Source organism: Triturus cristatus, chromosome 7 (genome assembly GCF_964204655.1).
Source record: "Triturus cristatus chromosome 7, aTriCri1.1, whole genome shotgun sequence".
NCBI lineage: Eukaryota > Metazoa > Chordata > Amphibia > Caudata > Salamandridae > Triturus > Triturus cristatus.
In genome coordinates this window covers 371,142,894-371,160,721 of record NC_140590.1, presented here as the reverse complement: position 1 = coordinate 371,160,721, position 17,828 = coordinate 371,142,894, and the positions used below count along the sequence as shown (strand labels likewise).

The following is a 17,828-nucleotide window of genomic DNA, read 5'->3' as shown; positions in this document are numbered from 1 at the left end:
ATGTGAAAGGGGCAATGAGAAAATTCATACGTATTGCGTTACTAATGGCCAAACGTCGAGTAGCTATTAAGTGAAGAGCAGTACAGGCACCAAGAATTGAACATTGGCTTAAAGATCTGATATATTGCAAAGGAAATACGGAACTCTATGCAGAAGAACTCCCAACGTCGTCTAAGCCCAGAGACATTTGGGAGCCCCTGCGTCCATTTTTGCAACAACAAGCTGTGGCTGACACTCCGTCTGAAGCAGATTAGTTCATTAAACGGGCACTTTTTATTAGTTCTGATGTATAATGGAGCCCTTGATCAGATAAATGTTGCTAATGTCCCCCTGCGCTACTCAATCGCAGGTGATGCTATGTTGGCACTGTTTCTCCATGGGAACGTTTCAGCTGTCAAGATGTACAACGGAGACTTTGAACTGATATGTACTGCCAATGGCCCCCGGTGTTGATCAATCGCATGTTTTGTGTTGACAGGTTTTCTACATAACCCACCTTGCATGGTGGCGATGCTGCTTAACCTTGCTTGAAAATCAATAATATATATATATATATATATATATATATATATATATATATATATATATATATATATACACAGTCCTGTAATGGTCCTGTGGAAGGCAACTCACAGAAACGCATAGACTGTCCTTTGTTGCACGAGTGTTGGAATGAAATAAAATTCATCTGGAATATTACTCCCAGAGTGTTGCCTCAGTTCCCTTCAATCACAAGAAGAATGTTGTGGAAAAAATAAATATGTATGTGTGTGTGTATATATATATATAATCTACTGGCGGTCGCCAGTAGATAGTTATAGTTACAACCTAGTTTCCATAGGAAATCTCAAAATTCTATTTTGAATAACTTTGGCGCCGGTTGACGAATCTTCACGAAATTTTCAAAACTAATGGGGCGCTCCTACCCTGAAAATCTCGGGGTGATTCGTCAAGTGGGGGCAGAGAAAAAAGGGGGGGTCCCAAAACGAGTTTTCCCCATGCATTTTTCCATAGGACCTTTAGACACAGCTACAGCCCGAACGGCTGAACAGAATTACTTGAAATTTGGCAGAGAGGTAGCCATAAGGTCAAAGAAATGCCTTTTGCAGGTCTGGTGTAAATCTGTTCAGTATTTCCTGAGAAAATAGCATTTAAAAGCATATCCAGATCTATACGCGCGCACAGTGCGCGCACCCTGCCGTGCGCGAGCGCAATTCTGATTGGTTGTTAGATGTCGGTAAACATTCGAATCGGTCGAAACCAGGAAGTGTCGGCCGCCATTTTGTCTCTCGCAGTCTGAGGGGGTGAAAAAAAAAGGTGGAGAATGTGAAAAGGGGGCAGAGTGGACAGTTCCTGACCCCCTAGCCTTGGTCAGGGGGTCACAGAATGACCCCCAAGGGAGAAAAAAACTTTTTTTTTTTAAATCGCGAGGTGCGCGCACCCTGCGCACCGTGGGTGCTCGGTGCGCGAAGCACACCGAGCGCCCACAGAGCGCCCACGGTGCGCGAAGTGCACCGTGCGCGCAGGGTGCGCGCACCTCGCGATTTAAAAAAAAAAAATAAAAAAAAATCACGGTGCGTGCACGGTGAAAAACCTGAAAAAAAAAAATTATAAACACATAACTTAGCATTTAAAAAACCGTACAAATTCACTGAAAAAACCATAGGTTTCACACACGTTATAGTAACGAATTAGCATTTAAAAAACCTTGCAAATTCACCTAAAAAACCATAGGTTTCACACATGTTATAGTTAGCTGGACATTTCACTCGTAAAAAACCAATGAAATTCCCCTGTTATAGTTAGTGCAGGCAACTATAACTCATGCGACCGCAATCCTCTGCTGATGACGTCCGATATTACATCACTGATGACATATGTGTCTTTCTGAAAAATAAATATATGTAATATATGTATAGCAAAAGATTAATGGAAGAAGACCTGGGTAAATAAGTGTCTAAATACGGTGATGTAATATCTGACGTCATCAGCAGAGAATTGCGGTCGCGTGAGTTATAGTTGCCTGCACTAACTATAACGGGGGAATTTCATTGGTTTTTTACGAGTGAAATGTCCAGCTAACTATAACATGTGTGAAACCTATGGTTTTTTGTGAATATATATATATATATATGTGTGTGTGTGTTTTATATATATATGTATATACGGATCCCTTTAGAATGCACAAAAACCCCCCGCTTGCTTTTACATCGCCATTGTGTTTCACGGAATAACCCCCAACAGTAATACACTATCCTACATTACACACACTCCACTACAGTACCCTACAGTACAAAACAATACACTACCCTAAAACCTAAATCCCAAACCCTTAATCACTACCCTACAGTACAACCCTTGACACAACCCTAAACCCTAAAACAGTACCTACACTACGACCTCGACACTACGCTAAGCCCTAAACCCTAAAACACTAAAACACTACCAGACACTACAACCCCCTGACACTACCCTCAACCCTAAGCCCTAAAACCTAAAACACTACGACCCCCTGACACCTCCCTCTCCTCGTGGTTCCTCTCTCCCGGTTCCAGCGTCTCTTCCACGTCTCTGTCCCGGCGCACATCCATCCCGGAGCCAGTCCATTACAGCACATGCGTTTTAAAAGCGCATGCGATGTAATGGGATGTGTCGTATTGTGTACGCATCGTAATGTCGCTTGCGTTGTAACGCATGCGACGTAACGGCATGCGGTGTAACAGCCGCGATGTGATGACTGTTCGCCGGATATACCAGCAATCGCATTTAAAAGATCTTGCTCAATGAGCAATGGACTTGTCTGCAGTAGCCCAGGATATCGGAGGCCTGTAATTGGCTCTCCAGCTGGAAAGGTTTCTTCAAGTGCAATGCATGCAGGGCATGCCGTTTTGGTGTCAGTATGACACAACCCCATACTTCGTTCCACGAAAAACCAGTCAAAATTGATAAATTCCTCTCTTGCAAAACTGATTTTGGGGTATACATACTTGAATGTACTTGCCAATTGCACTACAGAGGGAGTACCAACCTGCAGGTGCATAAATGCATTCTGCAACATAATCGAGCAATAACTAATATGGATCCCCTATATCCAGTAGCACGCCATTTTAAGGAAATACATAAAAACTATTTGAGTCACCTAAAATATTTTGGAATTGACACAGTACCACAGGCGGCAATTGAGATGCATCATTGCGTAAACTGGAAACCAGATATATTTTAGACTTGGATACAAAAAATCCCAATGGGCTAAATGCCAGTGAGGATTTTTATACATTCCTGTAGACACTGAGCTTTGAATAATCTTTCCGGCTAAGTCATATTTCAGTGATGTTTCTGATACAAATTAATGACTTTGTCAAGTAAAGAGGTTCTGCATACAGATTGGAAGACATTAGATCATTTATATTTAGCTAATTTAACATCTAAAGAAGAAATTGATATGATATAGAACATGTAAAGAGCAGCATACACATTTAAACAAAGGTTATTGTGTTCAAGTATAAGCATGGTGTTGGCACTTTTAGAGCGCTTAGACACTTTTTAAGAGGGCCAAAAACCTTTGGCTGGGATTCTCTGCCCATATGGGCAATTGTTTGATGCAAGCATTAGGTTGCATAGAAGATGTCCATTATAGGAGTTAAAGGGTACTCCCAATACTGCACCAGTAGATACAATGATTGTTTATTGTCTATCGAAGGAAGTACAAAAAAGTTACAGTATTTAGTGGAGAAATTACCTTGCAACACATGTTAACAATGAATTAGCAAATGGCATGTTAGACAGTATGCACTTTGTTGCGGAATGTTGCACAAGAGATTTTATTAGGCGATTTGAACTGCAAGAAAGCTTGACGATTTGCCTTCTTTTAGAATGTTTTATTTAACCCTGGGCGTAGTTTGCATAGTAGTGCTACGCGTAGCTACGCGAAGTGCACTTCGCACAAACGCGATACGCGTAGCACTACACGAACTGCGTAGTGCGCTGTTTGGGATGATTGCACAGTGCCGGATGCTTGTCCGCACTGTGCAATCATTAAAAATGTCATCTCGCACAGTGCGAGCTGTTGTTTTCTGCTGCTCGAGTAGATTTTTACTCGAGCGGCAGCTTTCTCAACGCGGATTGGTAGTTTCTCATCGCGAGCGGTATCGAGCATACGCGACCACTCGTAATGAGAAACCTGGCCTCCCTGTGTTGAGAATCTCACGGGGAAGTTTATTTTCCACGCTCGCGATCACCAACTTGAAGTTACTGATCGCGAACGAGGAAAAAGTCTCGCCGGGATGTCTTTTTGCTCGCTCGCGGTCGCCATCTCGACATTGAGGACCACGAGCGAGCAAAAAATGCCCGCTATGCTACGCGTTTTTGCACTGTGCTACGTGCAAATCGTGTAGCGCGAAGTAGCACAAACTACGCTAGCGTAGTTGGACGCCCAGGGTTAGTTTTATTTGCCTATGTTTCTGTAATTATCTATGTTCTGCATAGAAGTGATTTTTAGCATCTCAATATCGGTACCCAATAATAGATGCCATATTGTAATATTGAGTTATAGCAGAAGAAAATGTCAACAGTTCTCTTCAACATGAACTACAGTTATCTCATGTACACACGTCTTATTTATGGCTAAACTGCACTGCACCTTTCGGCTATAAAGCAAATCAAATATAAAACAAATCAATAATAGTTTTGTGATCTCATGGACAGCACACCGAACATGATAGCCAAAAATAATGTCCGAACATCGTTCAGGGTGAAACATGTAGTCTTTTCTTTATATCTATGGAAACAACTTGCACTATGTCACTTTAAGTAGGTGTACACTTCGCAATATGTCATGTGATCAAGGCCTTTCAGGCCAAAACGCTTCAAGTTGGATGTGCGGAAAATAAAATAATTTGCACCAGAAACCTGGGTCTGTGTCCCGGCGCCTCCTTCGTGGATTCATGCAACGGGTATTCAAAGATATATAATATTGCTTTTTATAAAGTGAAAATTGATACCCTGTAGGGTTTCCTGGCGCCAAACAAAACTAAGCCTGTGTGAACTTTAAATTACCCTGGCTTAATTCACCTAATTTTGGGGATTTCGCATACATAGTTATGCCATTTCGTGTAATTTTGCGCCATTCGCTGTAAAAAATGCATCACAAATGGTGCAATTAATGTTAATTTGCAGTAAACAATGACCACAAATACAGAGGAACAGCTGTTGTTCACTTTGCTCTTGTTTGAATGCATCACTTGTCAAAAATTGACACTGATGCATGTCATGCTATAATATACCACTGTTGGAACTTGCACGTTCTGGTTGGCTGAGGCGAGGCCCTAGCTAGGCAGAACCAATCACTCCCATCAGGGGTGGGTGATTGGCCCTGAGCAGTTAGGCTTATTACAGAGGCAATGTGTAAAGCATTGGCACAGCACTGTCAGACCATAAATACACCGAGTGTCACAAAAAGACTTTCCACATGGTGTATGTAAATAAAGTTTGCATTTAACACATACATTAACTAACACAATATGAACATAATATGTTTCTGGGCATAAAACACATTTGGAAATATCACTATTAGTACAAGGCCCAACCGTCTTAAAATTACATCAGTAATATGCACACTTGGGAAAGATCCTACTTTACCCTCTAGCACCCTTATGTGGTGAAAAACGTCCGAACGAGGCCCACCCTGGCAATTATTTTAATTCAATACCACACAGTTATAGGGTACCCCAGATCACAACAATATCAAAAATGTGTACACGTAGATAATTACAACACTTTTAAATAGACCAATGTGCCAAGGCCACATGGGTAAAAACCAATGTCAAAACGTAACATTATTTTGGCAAGGAATCAATGTGTAAGGCAACACCACAGTGTAGTTTAATCGCAGGAAGTCACTCTTGCACACTCAGCACCAATACGTGGTGCCACAAATATCAGGCTGGCCAGAATGGAGCGCACTCGCACACAGCACTCTAATGTGGTACAACTGAGATCCAGTAGGCCAGCTGATAATGCACATGCAGATCCTTGGCCCAAGCCCTCCTCCACCATTCACCTAACCCCGACTACACTACACCCATGGGCTGAAGATAAAGAAAACCTTACCCCTTATACTAAGCCAATCGCGGGTGGAGTCATACTTAAACAGGGTCCAGGGAAAGAAGGTGTGGGTTAGTAACTGCGCTAATTAGGCGGCAGTCGACAAATGGAGGTTTGGACTCCTATCGGGAATTTCACCCAGGGTATGTGGAGCAGAAGCAGGCTGAGAATAATAAACGTTCTGGTCTCCTTTGTCCAGCGTATGGAGAGAGTCCTTCCCCACTGGGGCCTCTACCACCATAAAATACCTCCCCAGCTCTCTTCGGGGACCCTGTTTACCTATAAAGCCACCTCATAGGCTACCAACAATTTGTCAGTCATCCTTCACCTGGTAATCCTGTTCTATATTCTGTGGGATTCAACCTCTACTCTCGGTGTTAGACAGTGCAGGGGCACTGCCACCATTACTCTTATTGGACCCTATTTGTAGGGCTCTAATGTCCAACTCTCTGAGGCTAAACTCATGGGTAAGGTTCCCTGTTTTCCATTTTTACTGATTTTTACAGATTAATACAGACGGAAAACCATTTATTTTCCTCTCTGTATTTATTTTTAAATGTGGGTAAAAATGGAAATATGGGTTGCTTTTGAGTGATTCTAAATGCTGTCAATCATGACCACCAGGCCAATAGCTGTGCTGATTGACAGGCAAGGGTATTAAAAAATAGAGATTATAGTGAAGAGTCTTAAACAGCAGTATATTTGCACAGCGTTGATACTAAAATTTACATATTTTCTTACAAGTGCATATTTTACCATCTGAGTGTGTCTATATCATTAAAACCTGTGAGGTGTTGAGGCACAAGTGCTCATTAACTGGTTAAATAAATGCAGACATATACACATTTCAGCTTAATTTTATCACAAAGCCTAAAATAAATATAGATAAATGCAGGTAAAATTAGCAAAAAATAAATATGGATAAATGCAGACGGAAATGACAAATATAAATACCATACTCATGGGCCATGTCTTTCTCTTCCATGGTAGTCTTTTTTTTTTTTTAGGTCTTGCCTGAGACAGCGCTTTAGCGCTGCTCTGGCGAGACTTGTAGTAAGCGAGTTTTGGAAGTGCAAACAGTGGCTTTTCAGGCCTCCAAATACAGTGCATGTGCGTCGGCCGGGCGCGCGTACCATTTGGAGGCCTGAAAGCACTCGTTTGCTTTCACTTTCGTGGGCCGCACGGCCGCTTTGATGTGATCGTGATTACTTTCACACACGCACATACCCTACCACGGTCAGTCATTCCCTCGTGAGTTTAGCAGAGTGCACTTCAACCAGCTTGCTACTGCATTTGCTCTTGCAGCTTTAAACCAGCATTTGCAATGCAATAGGTCTCGCAGTTACACGAGATAAAGCTATTGGCATTGTAAATGACAATGCCAATAGGCATTGTTATTTGCAATGTCAATAGCTCAAACTCGCGTAAATGCGAGACCTAATGCATTGCAAATGCTTGTCATCCAGAGCTTTCTCTTTGTCCAGTTTTGCCAGAACTTGCTCCTTTTCTAATTTAGCAAGGGCTAGGGCCTGCTCCCTGGCAGTCATGGCAAGATCCAACTTTAACTACCTTTTGGACATGTTGGCGAACTAGTGGAAGTAGAAATGGAGATCTATAAGAAACACAAAATAAATCACCACTTCCCAGCTATCTCTGTCCCTTTTAGAGACACCTTAGGAAACAAAGGAACACTTTGTCTACATGAAGTCGTGACGCACATTTGGTTACTGTGTGATGCTCTGCAAATGCAAGTCCTATCCACACTTCTGAAACTGGCACATTCTGTTTGGCTGAGGCAAGGCCCTAGCCAGGCAGAACCAACCACTCCTGTCAGGGGTGGTTGATTACACTGACTGTATAACCTGCACTCACCCTTTGGTAGGTTGCCACTGAGCAGTCAGGCTTATTAGAGGTAATGTGTAAAGCAAAGTCCCAGCACTCTCGCACAATAAATAAACTGAGCGTCAAAAAAGAGACTTCACATGTGGTGCATGTAAATAAAGTTTGTATTCAACACACACATTAACTAACGCAACATGAACATCATGTAATTTTGGGCATAAATCACATTCAGAAATATCACTAGCAGTACTAGGCCCAACCCTGTTAAAATGACATCAGTAATATGCCCAGTTTGGAAAGATCCTACTTTACCCCCATGCACAAATGTCAAACCTAATGTCAAAGGTAATATTCTTTTGGCAAGGACTCGACGTGTAAGGCAACACAGCTGTGCGGTGTAATTCATCAAAGGCAGTCACTCTCACACACTCACTCAGCACCGATACGTGGTGCGACGGATATCAGGCAGGTCCGTATGGAGCACACTTGCACACACATGCACACAGCACCCTAATGTGGTGCAACTGATAACCCGCAGGTCAGTTTATAATGCACATACAGACCCCGTGGATCAACCCTCCTCCACCTTTCAGCTAACCCCGATTACCCTACACCCCTGGGCTGGAGATAAAGAAAACCTTCCCCTGATACTAGGCCTATTGAGGCCGGAATCACACTTAGTCAGGGTCTCGGGCAAGAAGGTGGGGGTAGGTAACAAAGCTAATTAGGTGACAGCCGACAAATGGAGGCTTGGCCACTTCTTGGGAAGTTCACTCACGATATGCGGAGCAGAAGCAGGATGAGGGCAGTAGTCATTCAATCAAAGGATTCCACACTGTGCCTTCAGGCACCAGCTCAGTTCTGCGAAGCATGGAGGGGAGGGTCACAAAGTTTCTTGACCCGCTTCCGATCACTCTCAGAGTTCTTTAGCCCAGTCAATTACTCTCAACACACAGGCCCAATCTGGGCAATACCACCTAGCAACATGAAGGCGTCGGGCCAGGTTAGGAGAGGGCAGTTGATCGGCCAATCGATGAATGGGGGATGAAGCAGGGGAGCCTCTCAGAAGAAGGAGGCCCCCCCTTAGGACACACGCCAATCAAAGTAGTGCCCAGGTAATCCAGGCACTCTGGAAAACGAATCCCATCCCCCGAGTCACCTTGCAAATGAGGCACAACGTCTTGTGGACGTCGGTACTTGTCCCATTAGACCGTTTCAGTCACACACAATGCAGAGTTGCAGACTCAGCACCTCCCTGTGAATGAGGCACAACGTCTTCTCCACGTATAGTTGAGTCACACCAGACAATTCCAGTCAAAACGCAAGTTCAGCTGTGCCACAGGAGATAGAATGAGGCACTGCTACGGGTACACCCCCCACCTCCTAGAGTTTCAGCCTGTGAATCACACACCGCACGCAATGACGATGTAGTCAGCAGGTCCCCTTAGAGAGATGCGGCACGATAAATAAAGTGGGCCGCATGGGGTCTTGCAACAATTGAATCTGCTCCCACTAACAAGACGATTAATGCAGGGGTCAGACTCCTGAGATGTGACCAGGGTTTTTGGGGCTCCGCACCAGGCAATCCGGTCTCCAGGTACAATAGTTAGTTCCACACTCACACCGCGCTACCAGTGGGAATCCAGCAGATGATGTGGTCACTTAAGAGGGCGCCGCTCTCCAAGTGTCACAGGTAGATGATGTGGGTCCCTCTGGAAAAGTCTTTGATGTCCCTGAGAGAGAACAGGGGGCAAGCCAAGAAGCCCTTGGAGTGCACACGCCAGGGTGCCACACAGCAGCAGGTAGTCAGCCGAGGCCAGCCACTATACAGGAAGGGTGCATAGTCCCTTCCAATGGCAGCAGTCCTCCTTGCACACAACAGATTCCACTGGCAGTGTGCACCATGCAGTTCCAGTATCTCTGGTCCCGCTTCCCCACAAGTGTATCTCCACCCTGCTGAAGTATGGCACTAGTTGTTATACTGCAGGGTGCCTTTGAAGTTGGGGGTGGTTCAGAGGGTTTCCCCTTGAACCATATATGTCTCTCTTAAATTTCAGTCCTGTCTGCCATGGGGCCATGGAATGCAGATCTTAATCTTTAGTGGAGCCATGATCTGGCTTCCCAGAGGCCAAGTATCAAAACCTCTTCCTCCAATCTATCCAGCCAGGCCCTCAAATGGCAGGAACCATGTGTAGAGAAGCCCCAACCACTTATAGTGTCGAAAAATACGGCTACCTCAGTGGCAGGCAATCATTCAGTCGGACTGGCGAGTGGACAGACAAGGAAATCTTAGTCAGACCCAGAGTGCCCTGCGCATGCCAAATGTATAGGTGTGAATGAAGTTATCGGGCAAAGTAATACCAGAGCAGGTGAACTCTGAGCGTGACTGCTTGCAACAGTGTATCAATGACAAATGCACGGACTGTGTATTAAACCAATGGTGAATGCAATCAGTCTTGCATTTGGGAGAGTTTGTGCTATTGGTGTAAATGACAATGTCGACTCCCGCCACCCTCTCACAATTACAGGAGGCAGGCAACCTGCAAAGAGGAGCAACTTAGCCTGCTTGCTTCTTACTCCCAGCGAATCAGGGAGAGTTTGTCATTTAAACCACACCTACCACGCATGCTGGCTGACTAATAATAAAAAAAAAAGCAAGGGTGTGATACTGGAATGTTTGCTATTGGTCTTGCATTTGTGAAAGTTAGAGCTCTTGGCTTCGAAAATGACAATGTTTTATTTACTTTTGTCTTTTTATTTGCAGTGAGTGATTATATTTAATGTGATGAACCACTGCTATTCCAGCAGTCTCAAATCATGGATTCACGCCAAAATAGGATGACAAGAGCTCCATTAAACAAGTGGGAGGGGGAAGTTCACAGCGCCTGCATCTGTTGAGATGCAAATGCCATGTGTGCCAATGAAGAAGGGAGAACTGCATGAAACAGACCCCCTCGGAAGCATCTCATGAGTCAGGATTGGGTGGGGGAGTGCGTAACAGTGCCTGCAGTGTAACAAACACAGCTGCTGAATTTGGTCCTGGGGAACCAAGGTCTAGTGTCTGTGTAAACTGTATAAAAAAAATCTCTATGTTAAGAATGTCATTTAAACTTACAATAATATTATTAAAAAATGTTTGAATATGAACAATTATACAATGTTAACAAAGAAAAACAAGCGGGACGGGAAAGTGCACCACAACGTTGGAACGCGTCTGCTCAGATGCAAATGCCATGTGTGCCAATGCAGGCGGGGAAAGTACATGGAACAGGCACCCTCAGAAGCATCAGGGTTGGGGGAAGTGCTTTGACGAAAAAGTGATTAACAAAAGAGTGCATTGAAACTGTAAATAAAACGTACAGAATAATGTTACATGTAACAGGGGCAGTCATTAGGGAGGTTACAAAAGTAGAAAAGGAGGGAGTACTAATAAAATTAACCAAAGAAAAACCAGCATTTCCAAAAGACAGTCAAAGGAGCCAATGATAAACATAGGCATAGCTTAATGCCCATATCCTGAATACGTAATCAGCGCATGAAGTTACATAAGTGCAGCGAGCAAAGGAAGTCTTAGACCCTGCACGTTTACGCTTACACCACAGCTTTACAAGCCACGGGCTCACGTAGAAACAACTTTGGAGTCCCGTCTTTTTAACACTTAGATTAAGCAAGTGTTGGTCCTGATGAGAATCCCTACATACAAAGGGATTCGAAACGCGTAGACCTTTCTGCTTTTGGCCAATCCTTTGTAATTAACAGAGTGTAGTGTTTCAAAACTATGTTTAGTCTTGTCAATTGATGGCCTGTATGTTCATTTACTGCATATTACCGTTTTGTTATGTATGTTGTCTATTGAGGATGTTTGAGCAGTATATTTGAGAATTACATGTGGTTGATTGTTGTTTGGATGTAGTGGTGTTGCATAATTGTTCAAAGTCAGTACAAAAATGTCGATGTTGATGTCGTAATGTTGGTTGTCTTTCCTGATTTGTTATGACTATGTTTTGAAAACAGTGAATCAATTTAATGTAATATGAGAAACATTTTTTGGATTAAATCCAACTGAAAAAGTGGTTGTTAGTGGTACTGCTTCATTCAGTTCACCGTATAAATTGCAGTTGAGGTAAGTGCAGCATTGGCTCCCGTTTTGTTGTTTTGATGATATCAGGCTTGGCCTTGCTGCCATTGAGCCAAAACCCAACTTTGTTCTTTGGGCATATCCTGAATACAGCATGTCTCGAAGAGACACTGCAAATGCTGCCTAGGTGTGACCTAAAAAAACTACTGGTTTGTCTCCCTCTGACAGTTTCCTGCTCCAGGAAAAGCAGAGCCCGATACTTTTTTCCCTAGACATAAAACTTGCTAAAAGCATGCAAAAGTTGCAGGTGAAAAATGCCCAGAAAATGAGGAATATCAAGCTGGCTTGATGGGTGAAACACAGATGCCCAATGCTATTACTCATTTCTGAGAGACTATGTTGGAATGCACCTATATTACTGAACCCCTGTGGTATTGGTGTTTCCAAGAGAGGGAAAATGATGCCAAAAGCCTGGCTCTCGTCATTAGTTGTCCTTAGTCTGGCTTAGAAGGTTCAAATTCCGTAAACTGTATAATAAAAATGATTCCAGTTACCATTAACTACGTGTTAGAAACTCATTTCAGTGTGTGATTGTTTTCTAAGGACACCTGAGAACACCTCTAAAATACAATGAGCAATGTTGTGAATTCTATCATCCTGCCAAGGCCACCATTACAAATAGTGCAGAATAGTATTTTCATACATTTCAGTGATAAAAAGACTCCTCATGACAAAGTGTTATCAGGGCTCTCATTACAAGTAGTGCTCAGAGGTATTGCTGCATGGTGTCCAGTGACGATACCTTTTGGCACCATTCCAAATGTTACCAAGTGTGGTAGTACTGGGTGGTACTACTGGCAATAACATACTCTGCATTATCAACTTCTTTACCAGCCACAAATCCTACCTGCTGACATCAGGTAAAGTGTGTAAGAGGAAAAAGGCCAGAAAATGGGGGGGGGGTGTCTGCAGGAGCCTAAAAGGAGGTTTGGGTCCTTCATTCATATGTTAGTGTTCCCAGAAAGCAGTTTCTACTTCTGGGAACGATTGACTTGGGCTTGGAAATGCACTTTTGTTTGGAAAATACAGATTTTCATGCCAACATTTCAGAGCTCTATGGATGGCGATCTGTAAGTTCTAGCCGCAGTTCTGCATTATTTTACTGTACGTTCTCAGAACCCTAATGAAATACTAGCATTCGAGAAGAAACGTGATTACTTGTGTTTGGAAATTTTTACTGGAATTCATCTATAGGTGATGTTTTACAAAAATATATGCATTTTCAGAACTCTCTCTGTGTGTGTATTTGTGCGGTTTTGCTGCAACCAGAGCTTTATGTGGGCCGGGTCTGTCCGGGTCTGAGCACCGGCAGTTATTTACAGAGGGCCTCAAAACGGGCCTCTATTGGGCTCTATTTTCGGGCCTCGCAGAGGTAGTCAGTCTTTTTTCTTGCAGCAAACTGATTTTGCTCTAGCTGTAATTGCCAGGCTAGATCCTGAAGCCGCTGACCTTTTGTGTACGCTGAAGATCAGGTGCGCAGCACCCATTGGACTGAAAGGGCTGCCCTCTCCCCCACCCCCGTCGTGTCAGCCCGGGTTGAGACAGCTTCCCGGGCGTGCGCACACACACACAGCTGCACCCGAGTACTTCACAGGTCTTTAAAAGACCATTTATATGTTAACGAGGCTTTGTTGTTTGTTTTTGAAGTCTTGCTTTTCTTGGCATTTTGAGGATTAGTCTGTCCTTGTTTCCTGTGTATTGTTTCACACCCATGAGGTACAGTTTTTCTTTCAAGAAGGAGGATAAACTATGCTCCTTTTTTGAGCTCTAGTTCTTACTTTTACATATAAAAGTTCCATACAACAGCGCTGTTTCTTTAAGGTGCTTATAATGTACCGCTGTTTGTCCTAAAGACAAAGCAATCGCCAATACATGTGCTGCGTAAATCGAAAACTCTGAGAGCCACAGTAGAAAGGGTAATGTGTCAAGGGTTCTATGTTGTGTGTAAAGTTCACATGCATCTCCCCTCCGTAAAAGGCCAATGTTACCAGAGGCAGGACACCCCGCTGGTGACCTCTGGGATTATACAATCTCTTTTTAAATAGACCAGAGTTTTATGGTCTGCTTGATGCCTTGTGTGTGTTGCTGTTTGTCACTGTATTCAAAATACATGTATGAAGGTGTATTTAAAGGTTTGTGTTTGGAAATTGTGGTAAGCAGAGAAGAATAAGCACAGTAGTATTTAAAAGATCATTGTTTCTGTGTTTTCTTAAAATAGTTCTTACAACTAACCTTCACTGCCACCCCATAAAAAGCGTTCATAGCTTCCAAGGTTTCAGATTGCTTATGGGTGACATTTTCATAGTTTCAGTGTACTTGGGAGTGACATTCAATGTCTGAGTGACACTTTCCCGCGTGCAAAATCAAGCAATGAAGTCCATGGAAACAGTTAAATATCAGAAGTTACACCCATTTGAGTAACGAGAAACTAAGATCTTGAAACTGCGGCAAAGGAGTTGAAATGGAAGGGCACAAGGTTTGTTCATTGTAATGTAAAACAATTGTGTAACCATGATATTAAAAAATAAACGTGTCTTTCGGAGGCAGTACTTTATTAACGCTCTTTGCAGATAAATACAAAAAAAGTTATTACTGGATGTAAGAGACTGTCACTTCCATTGTAAAATAAGCAATGTACCATGGTCAGCGCTTTTCTATTTGAAACGTGGCAGCCCTACTGGCAGATTTGCGTGGCCGTGCACTTGTAAGTGTGCACCCGTGCCATCCCAGACCCACTGCACTTTGTGTGAGGTCAGGGCACACTTACTCGAAAGTGGTTGACACATTACAGTGTCAACAACCTAATGAATAAATCACCGTTGGGCTCACAAATGGTAAATGTCTGGGATGAGGAGTTTCTGGGGCCCAGGAGCAAGTGCAGCGCCCACCCAAAAGCATCTGTGGCGTGCCACTAAGGATAATAAAAAAACTTGTAATTTTATAGATTTAGCGCCTTATTTTTGGTAAGCGTAAGATTGCGATCCTGCAACCAGCCTCCAAACACACACAGCAGCACCGAGTACTTCACAGGTCTTTAAAAGACAATTTACTTGTTAATGAGGCCTTGTTGTTTTTCACCCCCTTGTAGTGCCCATGCAGATCCACTCTGCCTATTGCTTGAAGAATTAGCCCCCCCCCGAAATGTTTTCTTAGCCCCCCCCCACCCTGAAATTTGGCTATACTTGCGCCTCTGGGGAGGGTGTATGCCGTTATCCATACAGATCTATATTTAGACCACTCCCCTACTTGGATAGGCCACACCCCTTTAAGAGGTTTGCCCTCCCCCTTTTAGAGCACCCCCAGTTTTTTCCCCCCCACTTAAAGCCCTGGCTGCAACCCACTTCAGAACTTTTTATAAAACTTATGGTACCTTGTGATCTACACAAAACCACAACAATTTGAATAAAAAAAGTAGTGTACACTCTGACAAAATGGTGCTTTTATGGCAGAAAACTCACCCCCCCACCCCCCAATCTACTTTTGTGGGAGAGTTCTCTTTCAAAAATTAGTTTTGTTGGCTATTTGACATGCTGGCAGAGTTGCACAACTCCTGCATACTTCACAAAAACGTTGCTGGGGAAATGTAAACTGTTCACACACAGCCTGTGGCAGTTGTAGTTGACTGGTCAACAGTTTGCTAACTTCAGTTTTCTTTTTCTTCCCTTGTTGTCATTTCAGGACTTTTACTTTTTTAACACGGTGAAGAATAGGGTGATGGCAGGTGCTGATGGATCACCCACACTGCCTCTGCTCCGAGTGTTTCTTCTATTAGGAACTAACTGTTTTTGACAACTTCCTTGAGATGGATACAATTGGACCTTCTTGGCTACTAAGACTTGAGATGGTTTGGTTAGTCCACTGTTCTGCAGACCACAAGCGTGTCCTGGTAGAATGAGATGTGGTGAGACAAAATGTATGGTAGTAACCCCTCCCTACCCCCGGGATCATGTTGCCCATATTTGCACCATGATATGCTTCCTCTGTGGATGGCGCCAACTTCAACAATTAATCTTAACTTGATCCCTGGAGAGGATTTGTTGGGACACTTCATCAGTGCTGGAGGTTCATGGTGAAAGTCACACTGTCCATCTTGCAGACCGTGGACCCGAAGCCCTGCCACGCATCAACTGAGACGCTGCCGCAAGCTCCCTGTAGAGCCCCACATTGGCAAGGCCAACAACTTACACCAGGACCTTCTGCAAACCTTTAACTACACGGACCTCTGCAGCCAAAGCTGCCTTGCACCGTAGACATCATTCCTCGATCTCTGCACTCTGGGTTGCTTCATCTTCCTTGTGTATTTTACTGTAGAAACATGAGATGGAGGAAGCAGACTTTTAAATAAGTGGATTCATTGTTGCTCTTTTTAGGAGACTGTATTTTTTATTTGTTTTGCTTTCCTATTTTTCTCCATTTCATTTCTGTGCTCAGACACTGCCCAATAATCGGTGGAGATTGCATTTTTCGCTATCACAAGCAAGGTCATTCCCTTTCAGGTCTGAACGGGGCATACATTTGAGCAAGTGATCGAGTGTCTTTGTGGCAGAAATGGGCACGATGTAATTTGCATCATATATTCATCCATAGTCTCATCTGTCCCAATGCCGAATCAAAAAAGCATATATAATATTTTTCTCTGTCTATAACAATTGTGTGCGTTTCCTGAGATGATATGGCATTTGTGACAATTGTGGGTTAGGTAGGCAGGCGTGGAGTAGGTAGTCGTGTTTATTTTTGGGATTAGTAACAGGAAGAGGGCTAGGCAATCTGGCAGGCCTCCCATGTTTAGTGCCCACCTCTCATGTTTACAGATACTTTTAAAAGGTTTCATCTCATCCACCCCCTTGCTTCCCATCTTCATAACTGTAAACTGGCCCAGATAACGAGAGGGATTTTCAGGCAGCCACTTGCTTCTGCCGGCACTTAAACAGCGGGTACATTTTGGGGGGGCAAAGGTGAGTGCATGTACCAGCTGCTTAATGCAACAGGCAGAACAAACTGGGATACAAGAAAGGCACCCTTCTCGCATGGGGCAGTAGGAACCTGTGCATTTCATGTCCGTGTGCTTTCTTACTGCCAACGGTTCTCACTTCTTTTTTTAAACAAATAAATCCAATTTCTTACTTTACGAGTCAGCGAATTGAGTGTCTTTTAAAAAAACTTTGTCAGAGCAAAAGAACTACTCTAAAACCATTTAATTGAGACGTAAATAAAACGAGTTTTGTGAGTGGAGAAACATAACACACGGAGTAGACATTGCCTCTCTGATCGGTGTGTAGTAATCGAAGTGTAGCGGTATAACAGGATGGTGTCTTTCGTGCAAAAACCACTCCACGCTGTTGTTAAGCCTAAAAGGCCATTTATTAGGACCAGGCTGCACAACACAAAATACATAACCAATAAATATCAATTAACCATAACAATCCCCAACATCAACCTTTTCATCCACTCACTCCCTTCACGTAGCTCCCAACTCTCCGCTCATGTCACTCCATGAACCTTTAAGTTCTTCATCCACTTCTTCACTTCTCTTCAAGCATCCTCCCCTGTATCACCTGCAATTGCACTCATGCATCCGGCCCCCCCCATCATTCACTCTTCATCCCCCCCCCCCGAGGGATGGGTGCGCCAGTCCGTGACTCCCCCACACCTCCAAAGTACCGCCAACCGGGGAACCCCTCCCCCGTGTCATACTGTGCACCCTTCGCCCACCTAATCACACATCCTTCTGACACCAAATAACTTC

At 43.6% G+C, this 17,828-nt stretch overlaps 1 protein-coding gene across 2 annotated transcripts in view; it reads left to right on the top strand.

Annotated features, from left to right (window-relative positions):
- Positions 1 to 17,210, top strand: part of TMEM238 (transmembrane protein 238) — a 32,751-nt gene extending 15,541 nt beyond the window's left edge. Inside the window, exon 2 of one of the 2 annotated variants that reach the window (XM_085616537.1) lies at positions 15,761 to 17,210. The gene's annotated coding sequence lies outside the window, so the exon portion shown is untranslated. Of the gene's footprint in view, positions 1 to 10,708; positions 12,017 to 15,760 lie in introns of those variants that run through there. The other variant, XM_085616536.1, reaches the window with a different exon arrangement.
- Positions 17,211 to 17,828: the final 618 nt, after the last annotated feature.